This window comes from Lynx rufus, unplaced genomic scaffold (genome assembly GCF_022079265.1).
Source record: "Lynx rufus isolate CCGP_SWC_20201006 ecotype Redwood Valley unplaced genomic scaffold, mLynRuf1.p SCAF_7, whole genome shotgun sequence".
Lineage (NCBI taxonomy): Eukaryota > Metazoa > Chordata > Mammalia > Carnivora > Felidae > Lynx > Lynx rufus.
The window spans coordinates 75,713,658-75,728,301 of record NW_025814889.1 but is presented as its reverse complement, the minus strand read 5'-3'; the positions used below and the strand labels follow the sequence as shown (position 1 = coordinate 75,728,301).

Sequence of the window (14,644 nt, the reverse complement as noted above, 5' to 3'; positions counted from 1 at the left end):
TCTTATTCTGTGGGCTGCCTTTTCGTTTTGTTGTTTCCTTTGCTGTGCAGAAGCTTTTTGATATTATCCCACCAATATTTTGTTTAATAAATTCATGTTCTGCTTAAATAGGCTAGATTTGGCTTGCATCTCAGACTCCTGAGCTTGTCAGGAACTGGAAGCCATTCTCTCCAGAAATTGTTGTGATCACTGACTCACCTCTGGTACAGAGTGGGGATGCTACCTGTCTTCTGGAGTTTTTCCCTGGCTCCTGCTTTCCCTTCATTCTGGCTTGACGCCATTCATTTGTTTCTGTCCTTCCTCCCCAACTTTTGCTCTCTGGTGGAAATCTTCTTTCACATTCTCTCTCATAACACCAGAGTGATGCACTGTTTGAATCCCCTCCTTTCCCAATTGAGGATTTGGACAGGTGACAGAATATTGAGTTCTGAATTCCAAGCCTGAATTCAACCTGGGGGCTGATTTGTACTTCATCACAGATTACCACAATGAGGGGCCAGTTCCTGGAAATAGTGTCATTTGACTTTGGGCAAGGTGGGGGTGCCAGAATGTCTGTGGCCAAGTACATGTGGACTGAGGAGAAAGAGCAAGACCATATTCCTAGTGGGCAAAGGGACCTTGACTGAGAGTAATTATTGGTCTGGGTGCAGGTAATGGTAGGAGCTCTTTATCTGGTCCTGAGGTCTCAGACTGATTGTCCTTAAGGGTACAGCCAGGTCATGTTCTCTATTTAATCTCAGTTTCCAAGTAGCAGGCTCCCAGCTTTCCATATAAGTGGTTACTGTGTGTTTGGAGGTGTGCTGGACAGTATCTCTCATTTGGATGCCTTCCTCCTGAATCAAGCACCAGCTGGCATACTCTTTGGATGGGGGTTTTTGGCAAACTGGAAGATATTTTTGGTAACCCATAATTTCCCCCAGCTGCCAACTTTTGGAAGCCACGTGGGGTGAAGGGTGGTGAGCTGTGGGTAAAAATCATGCCACAGCTACTGCGAATGGGCATGTTGAGGTGGAGGGAGGCAATGAGTTCTTATAAGCAAACTACACTGTGGCAGAGTAGATGAACCCATCATTTTGTTGGCAGTGTAACAGAGGTTCTTCATCCCCCCAGTTAATACTACGCTCCATATAGTTTTTGGTGGTAAATAGATACAAAAGGCCCTGATGGTTTCTTCTAGAACTGGGCCATAAATTGGGAGTTTCCATAAGACCACATCTTATACTTTGAAAGTATCATGAAGGACATTGGGGTGGTGCAAAAGTACTTGGATGGATCCTCCACTTACCCAAATTATTGTTGCAGGTTTCTCAATACTACAGGCTGCATAGGGCCACTGTTATCCACTACTTTGCCTATTGCCTCCGGTTAGTTGGAACTGGGAGTGACTGGCCACAATGTTTTCAGGTTGAAGAATTTTTAGAATGGGTCTATCTCAATGGCTGCTAGAATTCTGACTTGTAGGTTAGGATACTTGCTTGACCATTCCAGATGCTTAGTACATAGTGGTGATAATATCTAACACACATTACTTGCAAGTTGGTATTGCTGTAAGCACAGTAACAGCACCCTGACAAGAAATTCACAGAAGATCAGTTTGAGAGAAAATGTTGTGGTATTTTACATAAAAAATGACTCCTATCTAGGATTTCCTATCAGATTCTGGGCATTAATACCTTGAAGTTGGATGGAGCAATAACATAGACTGAAATTGGCTGAAGGCAATTTGAAGTGTTTGGAAGACCATCTTGATTTATTGTCTTCATTGACACAAGAACATTGTCAGTGCATTGGGAGGAAGTGGACAGGAGCATAAGACCAGGGAACCGGGCACATTTTACATATGGGGGCAGTTCCTTTGCCTCCATGTCCAAAAGTATCTTCCTCAAAGTCATGCATTTGTTCAGGATTCTGAACACAGGGGAAGTAGATGGGATATGGGATAACAGACCTACTGCTGGCTGCAGACTGCTGATGTAAAAGGGACTACATGGATCTTCTAGAGATGATAACAATAAACCAAATGAATAACGAATGTGCTCGGCACAACTATAAGAGGTAGGTACTATTATTATCTTATTTTACAAATGGGGGAAAAGAGTCCCGGAGAAGTTTACTAATTTGCCCAAGTTCACTAAATTAGCATATGGCAGAGACATGAATATAACTCAGTATTTTGGATCCAGAGCCCAGGCTGTTAACCACACTAACCTGTTCTTGAAATCATCTATTCAGGGCTTCCAGGCAAAACAAAGGACTAAGGGAAAACACAAACTGATAAAACTGGCCTCTTGTTGGGGTCCCTTGTGTACAGCTCAGTGGGGGTCCTGTCAAAGGTATCTGCTCACCCTGGGACCAGTGTTGAGTTGGGTTGGCACATGATCTCATTATCTCATTCTAAAGGCAGATCCCTGCCTCCTTGAGCTCCACTGAAATGTGGAGTATCATTTCCTATGACCGGCATTGGGGAAGCAGAGGATTGAACCTGGTTGGCCACTCTGCAGTAGACTGGACCAGTGCCAGTGCAGAAAACCACTGGGGAAAGGCTGTGGTCCCATAGAAAAAGTGGCCTATCTGCTGCCATACAGACATAGTCACCCACCTTGGAGGTGCCTCCTTCTTAGGCTTTGGCAGATTGTAGTTATGAGTAGCCCTGAGTATCTTCTCTAGTTTCAGGTAGATAGGGGATGATGGTCTATAACAGCTACAAGATGTATGGGTTGTTTCCAAGATACATTTCCTTTATTATTTTTAAAAATCTTTTTCAGAGAGAGTGCGCACATGGTGGGGAGGGTGGGGGCAGGGGAGGAGCAGAGGGAGAGGGAGAGAAAATCTTAAGCAGGCTCCACACCCAGGCCCAGTGCGGAGCCTGACACGGGGCTCGCTCTCACAACTGTGAGATGAAGACCTGAGGTGAAATCAAGAGTCAGACACTTAACTGACTGAGCCACCCATGTGCCTCCAAGCAACATTTCTCTAACTTCAGTAAATTTATACATTTCGAAAGGCAGAGGGGTTTTAGAGGCTTTGGGCGATTCATTCCTGGCTGAATTGTGCCATTCAAACTCCCATTTGAAAAGCCAGAACTACAGTGCCCTCTGCTGGAATCTAAGAATGGCATCCCCAGCTGTCTCCTAACAGGTGGGTCACCAAACAGGCAGTTGGGAAAGACCAGAAGACCTAGAAGACTGAGCAAGAACATTCCAGCCAGGGTGGGGAAAATCATCTAATATCCTCTGACAGGATCCAGAAAATGAGAATGCAAGTGAGAAGTGCTCAGCTTTTACCATGCATTTGAGGCTTACTCTTTCTTTGAAGAGATTATTTAGATGGGAGCCCAGGTGGCTCAGTTGGTTAAGTGTCTGACTCTTGATTTTGGCTCAGGTCATGATCTCTCAGTTCATGGGTTCTAGCCCCACATTGGGCTTTGTACTGACAGCACGGAGCCTGCTTCGAATTGTCTCCCTCTCTCTCTGCCCCTCCCCCACTTAAGTTCTTTCTCTGTCTCCCAAAAATAAACAAACATAAAAAAAAAAAAGAATTGGGAGAGCAGCTCTGAGTACTCAGTGAATTCCTCTGGGAAGAGGAATGATACAAGCAGCAGTGGAGGAAGATGTGTGGAGCTTGTACGTCACTGTGTCTGGCTAGAGGGCAGTTGCTAAAGTCTGGCAGGGAACTGTCATTTGTCTCAAGACAAAAACAACAATAATCTCTTCCTACCACCACTCCCATCAACTTGCCTCTGAGACTCCTATCAGTGGGAAATGTCCTGAGTGTAGATTTGTGTTATGATGAGGTTTAGACTGACATTGGGTTTTCATGCAACAGGACAACGGAGTTGCCTCATCAAAGGGCCAAATAAAAGTTAATTCGTCTGAATTCAAGACAATGAAACTCTGGACTAAGAGGACTCCTCAGGTATGAAGCTTAGACAGGAGAGCAGAGTTCAAAGCAGGTGGTGAGATAGAGTCTGCAAAGCAAAGGGCAGATATAGGGTCATGCTCCCCAGGGGAGAACAGAGAAGGGAAAACTTAGGCATTCCAAGAGACCAGCACATAAGGTGAACAAATTCTGGAAGCTGGACCGAAACTGCAGGGGCCACCAGTATTAGGATTAGGAAGAATGAATCTGGGAGGGCAGGAATCTACTGATGGGTGGACATGTGAGTTCTGGTCACTGGTGAGGGGTGCTCTTGTGCGGATAGCTGTAACTGGATGAAAAATCCTTTGAAGCCAGCCAGTAGTTTTTGCTTCTCAAGGAAACTTAATAGTTAAAAATATTGCTTTCCAGATACCCTATCCTGGCAAGTATGTCTCAAGAAGTAAACAAAGATATTTCGGTCATAGGAAAAGTATGTATTCCACATGTATATACTAACATATATTACAGTTTATAATTTTTCCTCCAGTCATCTATTGTACAGTTTTGTGTGCTAGGTCTTATGTGTATTACATACATTATTTCATTTCATTTAATCTGCACAACAGATCTATAAGGCATTATTATCTCCATTTACAGGCAAGGAAACTGAGGCATTCTGAATTTGCTTAGTGTGAGTTAGCCCCCTGAACATGAACAACCCTGGATACCTGATAAAACTGAGTTATGAAGTCAAGGATAGACCTAAGTATGCTCCCCACATCCCTTTGGTTTTTCTATTTTAGTTCTTTATCAGGAGGGAAAAGGAAGGAGGCAGAGACTCGCAGAATATTTGGTTACATGTGTTGACTCACCTCTATAAGTTTCCATTATGACTATAATAAGGAAAGCTTGAGTGGGCCCTTTTGAGTAGAATGTTAATACAGTCACACCTACAGGAGAAAAAAAAAACCCTATCTTTCTTTAAAGAAAAATTGTGAATGACTTAAAAATATCCTTATAATAAGAGTATTAGAAGTTTTAATATTAATAGGTTCATTTTTATGGTTGCTGTTAAAGCCCTAGGTGATAGGCAAGGTTAAGAGTGTGGTTAATTTGAGCATGGAGAACAGGCTCAAGTGCTAGTGCAGGTGAACAGAAAAGGGTCAAGCCACTTGAGTGAATGTGTTGACATGGTGAAATCAGCTAGATAATCATTCTAAAGACAAGTGGGGGTTACAAATCAGTCCTGCAAGATTGTTTGGATTGTGGAACTAAGGGGGAGCAGAGTCAGGAACTGTGGGTTCTTGAATTAATGGACATATCAGTCGGGATTAGGAAGACTGGGGCAAGCAAGGTAGATGTAGGCTTGCTAACAGCCAAATACAATGTTGTGTCTTATCCATACTCTTCCTGCCCCTTCCTTGTTAATTTCCCAAACCAGTTTTTGAATAATAGAAACAAATGGGGCAAGTTCCCCATTATGGTGGTCCACAGGCTCAAACCTCTCCCAGCGGACCATATACTGCAAGCAGCCTCAGCAGTACCAGGAGTCAGAATGATCTGAGCCCTCTTGCACTCTTCTGTTGATGTGTTAAACAAGATGAGAGCTAAGAGAACAGCAACATGGTAAGTGGATATGAACATTGGTGACTAGATACAAGCAGTTCCAGTGGAATGATTGGGGCAAGAGCCTGACTGGCATGAGTTCAAGAGAATGGAGGGGCGTCTGAGTGGCTCAGTAGGTTAAGCATTGGACTTCAGCTCAGGTCGTGATCTCATGGTTCAGGGGTTGAGCCCCGCATCGGGCTCTGTGCTGATAGCTTGGAAACTGCGCATGCTTCAGATTCTGTGTCTCCCTCTCTCTCTGCCCCTCCTCTGCTTGCGCTCTCTTTCTCTGTCTCAAAAATAAACAAACATTAAAAAAATTAGAAAAAATAAAAAAGAGAATGGAAGGAGAAGAAATGGAGTCAGCAAGACCGGACAACTCTCTTGAGGAATTTTTCCGTATAGGGAGCGGGGAAATAGGAAATATAGGGCTTTAAGATGGAAGAAATTGTAGCATGCATGTAGGCAGATAGGAATGACCAGGGACAGAAAAATTGATGCGATCGAGTGCAAATAGTATTGGAGTAGTGTCCTTGAACAGGCAAAAAGATGGGCTCTGATGCACAAGTGGAGGGGTTGGTCTTAATAGGTGTGTGGACCGTTCATTCATTACAAGACAAATATGGACACAGAAGCACGTAGATGGATAGATGTGGTTTGTGTGAGGTTGTAAGAAATAATCTACTTGCTTCTGTTTTCGCAATGAAAACTGTGAAATAGAAAACAAGTCATTATCTGAAAGTGAAGCTAGAGGAGGAAGTGTTGGAGGTCTGAGGAAAGAGAAGGTATGAAGAGGCCTCCAGGAGACAGTACATGGAACAAGGAAATGTAGTCTGACTTCTGGGCAGCCATAAAGGCCCACTTGAGTTTAGTGATTATGAATTTAAAGTGAGGCCTATCAGCATGGTTGTTTTTCTCTAGCTGATGAGTACAAACTACTCTTTCTAGGAGTTGTGGTATAATCAGGGGTGGGAAGGAGGAGAGAATGGTGGAGAAAGAAATGGGAATAATATTTTCAGGGTCAAGGGAGGGTCTTTCCTTCCTTCCCCCCCCACCCCCCTGCAAAAGGTTGCAGAATATTTGGATACTTATGGAAATGATTTATTTAGGAGGAGGAAAACTGAAGGAGAGGGAGATAATTTCAGGAGCAAAATCCTTGAGTAGGTGAGAGGGGATGAGATCCAGTGCACAAATGGAGTCATTTCACTCACTGTGCTAGAGGGAAGTTACAGATGCAGTGGAATGTTAGATGTGATGATGGAAAGTCTCTTCTGATTGCTTCTATTTTCTTAGTGAAACAAGGAGCAAAGACGTTATCAGCTCAGAATGAGGATGGGAGAGGGGTTTTAGAGACTTGAGGAGGAAGAGATGTGAAATAATTGCCTTGAGGAGTAGGGGAGTGACTAGAGAAATATAATAGGATTGTCAGGCAGTCCTGAGTGCCCACCTGAGGTTTGCGGTTACAGTACTAATCATTCTAGAAAGACTAAATGTCCTCGGAGGAGAGCCAAATACATGAACCTTTGTCCTGATAGGTTTCCCTGGAGCTCAACACTCCAACTTCCTGGAGTTTCACAGCCTTATACTAAGCTCCTAGTCAGCCTAGTGTGCCCCAGACCTTGGCCACGTGGGCCCACACTTCAGCTCTGAGACAGCTCAAAAGGCTTCAAGGAAATGATAGAAATAGAACATATTTTCTACTAAATGGAATTTTAGGTAGAAATCTGAATGACATGGTTGAAGCCATGGCTTCAACCACGTTGCCTGAATGTCATTGTGGAAAGGGTAGTAGTGCCAGAAATATTGTTCTAAGTTTCCTTTAATTATGAGGTCATGAATGATGGGCAGAGTGCATAGATATTTCAGGATGTGCATGATTTATTAAAACAGCTTGTCAGAAGTGGGAGATGGGTTACAGGCTTCTGGCTGGGATGCAGTGAGAGCAGTCTGTGATCAAAGTGGGTGCAGGTGCTTTGTTATAGTTTTGGCCTTGAATTGCTTCTAGATTTTAAAATTTTCTATGAAGATAAAGCTCTAGCCTCAGCTCTACACAAGGCTGGGTTGTTCTGATTCTTCAGGGTGTTGCTCAGACATTACCTCCTGGATTACTTTGTTTAATAAAGTGGGCCTCTCCAATAAATAACCTTTAAAAATAAAAGGGGCACCTGGGTGGCTCAGTCGGCTGAGCATCCTACTTCAGCTCAGGTCATGATCTCACAGTATGTGAGGTTGAGCCCCACATTGGGCTCCACGTTGACAGTGCAGAACCTGCTTGGGATTTTCTCTCTCTCCCCCTCTTCTCTGCCCCCTTCTCATGCTTTTTCTCTCTCTCAAAATAAATAAACTTATTCTCCATTTTGAGATCTGCAAACTCAGCTGCCTATAAGAGCCAGACAGATGTTTATGAGTAAAGCAAATTGAATAAGAAACCTGTCCCATCTAACAAGGCAGCTGCTATTTGCTCTGGCTGTTTGTGGTTACATGGGAATTTAAGGCCAGTGTGGCCAGTTCTAATTTTTTAAGAGGCAAGAATGTGGATTTTACATAAAATCTTTTATTTTCACTTATTTTTTTAAATGTTTGTTTATTTTTGAGAGAGAGAGAGAGAATGCACACTCGAGTCGGGGAGGGGCAGAGAGAGAGGGAGACAGAGGATCCAAAGTGGGCTCTCCACTAAATACAGAGAACCAATATGGAGTTTGAACTCACAAACTGTGAAATCATAACCTGAACTGAAGTGGGAGCCACCCAGGCACCCCTTAATCTCCTAACTTTTAAATGTTGGTCCAAAATTTTTGAAGAAAAGAACAATGCAAGCTGAGTCTGGCCTCTAGTCAGCAGTTTATAACTTCTGATCTATTGCATTACCCTCCCCTTATTTCCTCCCTAGCACTTGTTATAATCTGTGAACATCTTGTTTATTTACTTATTGTCTATTAGTCACTGTTGTATTTCCAGTGTTTAACACAGTACTTGGCACAATCAGTTCCCAATAAATAAATATCTGATGTTAGATGAGAAGGGGAGTCTGGATTGGTGCTTTACTTGGGAGCTTTTTATATATTCTGAATATTATTATGTATATGAGTTATACACATGAGGATATGTATGTATATATGTATATATTCATATATACACACATCTTTGTACGGCCAATATTTTCTCTCAATCTCTTTTTAACTTTAATGTCTTTTGTTACACAATTTACAATTTTTTGTTTAGTACAAATTTTTGTCAATCTTCTTAGGCTTCTAGGCTTTATGTCCTATGAAAAAAGTTTTCCAAGACCATCCTAAGATTGTAAAAATATTATTTCCTCTAATGTTTCTATACTTTTGTTTTATAGATTTAGCTCTTTAATCCATCTGGAATTTATTTTTATGTATGATGTGATGTGGGAGGTCTTTATTATGCTTTCATTCTTAATTTACAAAGTGTGTTTTTTAAATGTTTATTTTTGAGAAAGAGAGAGAGAAGGTGCAGAGAAAAGGGGGACAGAGGATCCAAAGCAGGCTCTGTGTTGAGAGCCCAACGTGGGGCTCAAACTCAGGTACCGTGACATATGACCTGAGCCAAAGTCGGACACTTAACCAACTGAGCCACCCAGGCATCCCTACAAAAAGTTTTTTAAAAAATATCAAGGGGCACTTGGGTGGTTCAGTCCGTTGAGTGTCTGACTTCAGCTCAGGTCACGATCTCATAGTTCGTGAATTCAAGCCCTGCATTGGGCCCTGTGTTGACAGCTCAGAGTTTGGAGCCTGCTTTGGATTCTGTGTCTCCCTCTCTCTTTGCCCATCCCTGCTCATGCCCTCTCTCTCTCTCTCAAAAATAAACATTAAGCAAAAATTTAAAAATGTCAAATGCCTGGGTGGCTCAGGTCATGATCTTACAGTTTGCGGGTTTGACCCTGTGTCAGTCTCTGCACTGACAGTGCAGAGCCTGAAGCTTCCTTCAGATTCTGTGTCTCCCTCTGTCCCTCCCCTGCTTGTGCTTTCTCTCCCTCTCTCTCAAAAATAAATAGACATTAAAAAAAATCTTAAAAAAATATATCAAATGCTTTGGCGTGCCTGGGTGGCTCAGTTGGCTAAGCGGCCCACTCTTGATTTTGGCTCAGGTCATGATCTCATGCTGTGTGAGATCAGGTCTGTGTCTGGCTCTGCATTGACTGTGTGGAGCCTCCTTGGGATTCTCTCTCTCCCTCTCTCTGCCTTTCCCCTGCTTATGCACACACAGTACTCTCTCTCTCTCAAAATAAATAAACTTAAAAAAATATCAAATGCCTTTTTAGTTCCTAGTGAGATAGTTGTAAATATCTTTTTAATTTGACATAGGTATGATATATCAATCTTTTCCAATATTAAGTCATCATTGTATTACTGGAATAAGCCCTACTTGGTGGTAGATGACTATCTTTAATACATTCTTGAATTTGATCTGTCAGTGGGATTTGTCCATTTATACTTACATTGGTCCATGGGTTCCTCTTTTGTACTATATTCTATAGTATGCTTTATATTATTTTATCAGTTTTGTGTTAGTGTGACAGAATAGTTTTCATTGCTTTTCGTGTTTTAAAAAATGGAATTATAACTTAAACTTTTGAAAAAACTTCCTATCAAAATTGCACTCACAGACTTTTTTTCATGCAACTGTTTAGCAAGTTTTTCTCTTGTGATCATTGACTTAATATAGGTTTATACTTATTTATTTTATATTTGTCTTGTAATCCAAACATTTACCAAAAAAACTCACAAACTTTCCACTTTCTTGATGGCATCTTTTGAAGTACAACATTTTTTTTTTTCATTTTGATGAAATCCAATTTATCTATCTTTCTGTCACTTACGCTTTTGGTATCATATCTTAGAAACCACTGCCTGATCTAAGGTCAGGAAGATTTTTCTTTCAACAGTTTAAAGTTTTACCCCTTGTATTTATGTCTATGATCCATTTTGAGTTAACTTTTGTATATGGTGTGATGTGGAGTCCAATTTCATTCTCTTGCAAGTGAATTTCCAGTTTTTGCTGCATCATTTGTTGAAAAAATAATTCTTTTCCTATTAAATTGTCTTGGCATTCTTGTTGAAAGTCTATTGATCACAAGTGTAAGGGTTTATTTCTAGATCTCAATTCTATTCTATTGATCTATCTATATGTCAATCCTTATGGCAGTATCACATTGTCTTGATTAGTGTGGCTTTGTAGAAGATTTGAAATTGGGAAGTATGTTCTCCAACAATGTTATTTTTCAATGTTGCTTTGATTATTCCAAGTCCTCTGAATTTCTATGTGAATTTCAGGGTATTTTGTCAGTTTTTGCTAGGAACCATCATCTTTGGCACAAGGAATTCTAAGAAGCTAAGCTACACCTGGAAAGGGAGCTCTAATCTATCCCTCTCCTACATGCTAGCTCAGCTCACATAGTGAATTTGGCAAACATTCAGGAATCTCCAACTTGGTCCAAGACAAAGTTATCTAAGTGTCTATTAGTAATTAATTCTTTAAGATTCCTTAATTTCTGGGGCACCTGAGTGACACAGCTGGTTAAGCGTCCAACTTCAGCCCAGGTCATGAGCTCATGGTTTGTGAGTTCGAGCCCCTCAACAGGCTCTCTGCTCTCAGCACAGAGCCCACTTTGGATCCTCTGTCTCCCTCCCTCTCTGCCTCTCCCCCACTCAGGCTCTCTCTCTCTCTTAAAAATAAATAAACATTTTCATCTTTTTTTTTTAATGTTTATTTATTTTGAGAGAGAGTGCACGAGTGAGGGAGGGTGAGAGGGGAAGGGGCAGAAAGAGAAGGAAAGAGAGTCCCAAGCAGGCTCCATACTGTCAGCTCAGAGACTGATGTGGGGCTTAATTTCATGAACCATGAGATCACTGACCTGAACCAAAATCAAGAATTGGACGCTTAATGGACTGAGCCATCCAGGTATCCCATAAGATCCTTGAATGTCTTGATTTTTTTTTTCCTTGAGGTATTTTAGAACATAAAATGTGAATAACCCAATATTATAAATAGTAGAAGATCCACTGAATAGGCCTGCTAGGTAAATTAATGTTCTTCATTTCCTCTGAAAAACATTAAAAGATGCCTGCAACATTTCAGTTGCAGCTGAGAGCTACTCTTCAGCATATCTGCATACTTCTGCTCCCACAAATTAAACTGTATGGTTACTGGTTACCATGAGGCAGTAGTGTGGTCCGCCCCCCCCCCCCCCGCCAAACAATTTATGCTGGGTTATTTTGTAACTGCAATTTTACAGTTTTAAAAAATATTAAACTAATAGATTATGTGTTAAGAAAAGAGTAGTGATTTATATAAAAAGTAAGTTGAATGTTTTAGAAAAACTCAAAACTTAACAAATTACTGTAAGCCTTGAGTTAAAATAGATTTGAGTTAGGAAATTACCATTTTGTAGCTATCATGAAATAGTATCACTCAGAACTGTCAATAGATACTAAAACTAGTGGATGGAAGTTTGATGAAGAATACGGTATTATGTGGAGTTTGGGTGGCTCAGTCCATTAAGTGTCTCGCTCTTTATTTTGGCTCAGGTCATGATTTCATGGTTTGTGGGTTCAAGGCTCGTGTCAGGCTCTGTGCTGACAGTGTGGATGCAGCCTGCTTGGGATTTTCCTTCTCTCCCTCTCTCTCTACCCCTCCCCTGTTCACACTCTCTGTCTCTCAAAATAGATAAATAAAGTTTAAAAAAAACTTAAGGAAAAAAGAATAAGGTATTTACATTTTTTCGAGTATCTTCCTGGAAAGTACTACAAATTATAAAACAAAAATAATAATGACAAATTACAACACAAAAATAATACCTTGACAGTGGAGAAAACTGGCAAACACCACCTTAATCAAAAGGTCAGTTAACATCACCTATAAAGGGCAAAATGACATTAGGGACCTCCTGATGTGACCTACTGAAAACATACTGTTGCTTATTCCTGCCAAAAATATTTATACCCAATCTAATCATGAGAAACATCAGCAAACCCACATTAAGGACAATTCTACAAAATATCTTATCTGTACTATTAAAAAAAATAAATATCAATGTCATGACACACAAAGGAACTGAGCAATTGTTCCAGATTAAAGGGGACTAAAGAGGTATGCCAACTAAATGCAATGCTGATCCTTAATCAGATCTCTGAAGGAAAAATTTTTCTCTAAAGGACATTAATGGGACAACTGGCAAAACTGAAATATAGACTATAGATTAGATAATAGTATTGTATCAATGTTAAAATTTGCTGAGTTTAAAACCTATATTGTGGGTTATTATCTAAGACAATAAAATACAAACTGAGGGGCGCCTGGGTGGCTCAGTCGGTTAAGCATCTGACTTCAGTTCAGGTCATGATCTCACTGTATGTGAGTTCAAGGCCCACATCAGGCTCTGTGCTGACAGCTCGGAGCCTGGAGCCTGCTTCATATTCTGTGTCTCCCTCTCTCTCTGCCCCTTTCCCACTTGTGTTCTGTCTCTCTCAAAAATAAATAAACATTAAAAAAGATTTAAAATTTTTTTTTTCAACGTTTATTTATTTTTGGGACAGAGAGAGACAGAGCATGAACCGGGGAGGTGCAGAGAGAGAGGGAGACACAGAATCAGAAACAGGCTCTGAGCCATCAGCCCAGAGCCTGACGCGGGGCTCGAACTCACGGAGTGCGAGATCGTGACCTGACTGAAGTCGGACGCTTAACCGACTGCGCCACCCAGGCGCCCCTAAAAAAGATTTTAAAAAATACAAACTGAGATGTCTGGGGATAAAGGAATATAATACGAGCAACTTTTTTATTTTTTTTTTTTATTTTTTTTTTTTATTTTTTTTTTTCAACGTTTATTTATTTTTGGGACAGAGAGAGACAGAGCATGAACGGGGGAGGGGCAGAGAGAGAGGGAGACACAGAATCGGAAACAGGCTCCAGGCTCTGAGCCATCAGCCCAGACCCCGACGTGGGGCTCGAACTCACGGACCGCGAGATCGTGACCTGGCTGAAGTCGGACGCTTAACCGACTGCGCCACCCAGGCGCCCCTATTTTTTATTTTTTTATTTATTTTGGGGACAGAGAGAGACAGAGCATGAACGGGGGAGGGGCAGAGAGAGAGGGAGACACAGAATCGGAAACAGGCTCCAGGCTCCGAGCCATCAGCCCAGAGCCTGACGCGGGGCTCGAACTCACGGACCGCGAGATCGTGACCTGGCTGAAGTCGGACGCTTAACCGACTGTGCCACCCAGGCGCCCCATAATATGAGCAACTTATTCTCAACTAGCTAAGACAGAGAAAGAGAGGGAGAGGGAAAGAAAATGTGGCCAAATAAAATTGGCTAACTTGGATAAACAGTATAGGGAGTTTGTTTGTACTAAACTTACAACTTTTATATAATTTTGAAATTATATCACCAAAGAAAGTTTTTAAAAGATAATTAATTGACCATATAAGTTTATTTCCTTTCTCTCTCAAATTTGCTAAAATGACATCAAAATAACAACAACGGCATTAACCTTCAAGGGCAAAGAGAGAGTAAGGATAAAACAGCAGATGATACATTTCAGTGGAAATATCTTTTGGAAAATGGCAAGTGGACAGAGGGGTAGTAACTAACCTTTCAGAATGGGAACAGTTCTAACTTAAGTTTCTGCAGTGGAGGATAGAACTAGAATTGGGCCGGGGTGCCTGGGCTGCTTAGTTGGTTGGACATCTGACTTGGTTTTGATCTCAGTTTGTGAGTTTGAGCCCTGCATAGAGCTCTGAGCTGGCAGTGCGGAGCCTGTTTGAGATTCTCTCTCCCTCTCTCTCTCTGCCCCTTCCCTGCTCATGCTTGTTCTCTCTCTCAAAATAAACATTTAAAAAATTTTAAAAAAAAGAACTAGAATTGGGTCATTTCATCTGAGAGGTTCAAACTTTATAATGTAACAGCTACCACAGAAGGCAGGAGTAAAGAATAGGTCTGAGAACAGGAAGGTGGTAACTGAAACCCTGTCTACAGAGCATGCACCACAAGCAGAAAAACCACCTAGCCCAACAAGGAGATAGAAGATTTCTCTGCCCAGCAATCTCACTTCTGGGTATATATCCAAAGGAAATGAAAAAAGGATCTCGAAGAGTTATCTTCACTCTCATTTTCATTACAGCATTATTCACAGTAGCCAAGATGTGGATACCTAAGT

The 14,644-nt window shown here is 41.4% G+C and overlaps 1 protein-coding gene and 1 long non-coding RNA gene across 3 annotated transcripts in view; one reads left to right on the top strand and one right to left on the bottom strand.

The window, feature by feature from the left end:
* TEX49 (testis expressed 49) overlaps positions 1-14,644 on the bottom strand; it is a 28,648-nt gene that overhangs the window by 6,145 nt on the left and 7,859 nt on the right. The window lies entirely within an intron of this gene.
* Positions 3,830-14,635, top strand: LOC124502280 (uncharacterized). 2 transcript variants are annotated; one of them, XR_006959890.1, is made up of 5 exons: positions 3,830-3,915; positions 4,288-4,348; positions 4,516-4,624; positions 5,300-5,484; positions 14,609-14,635. It is a non-coding gene; the product is annotated as an uncharacterized LOC124502280 (long non-coding RNA). The 2 variants fall into 2 exon arrangements; XR_006959891.1 differs by lacking the exon at positions 4,516-4,624.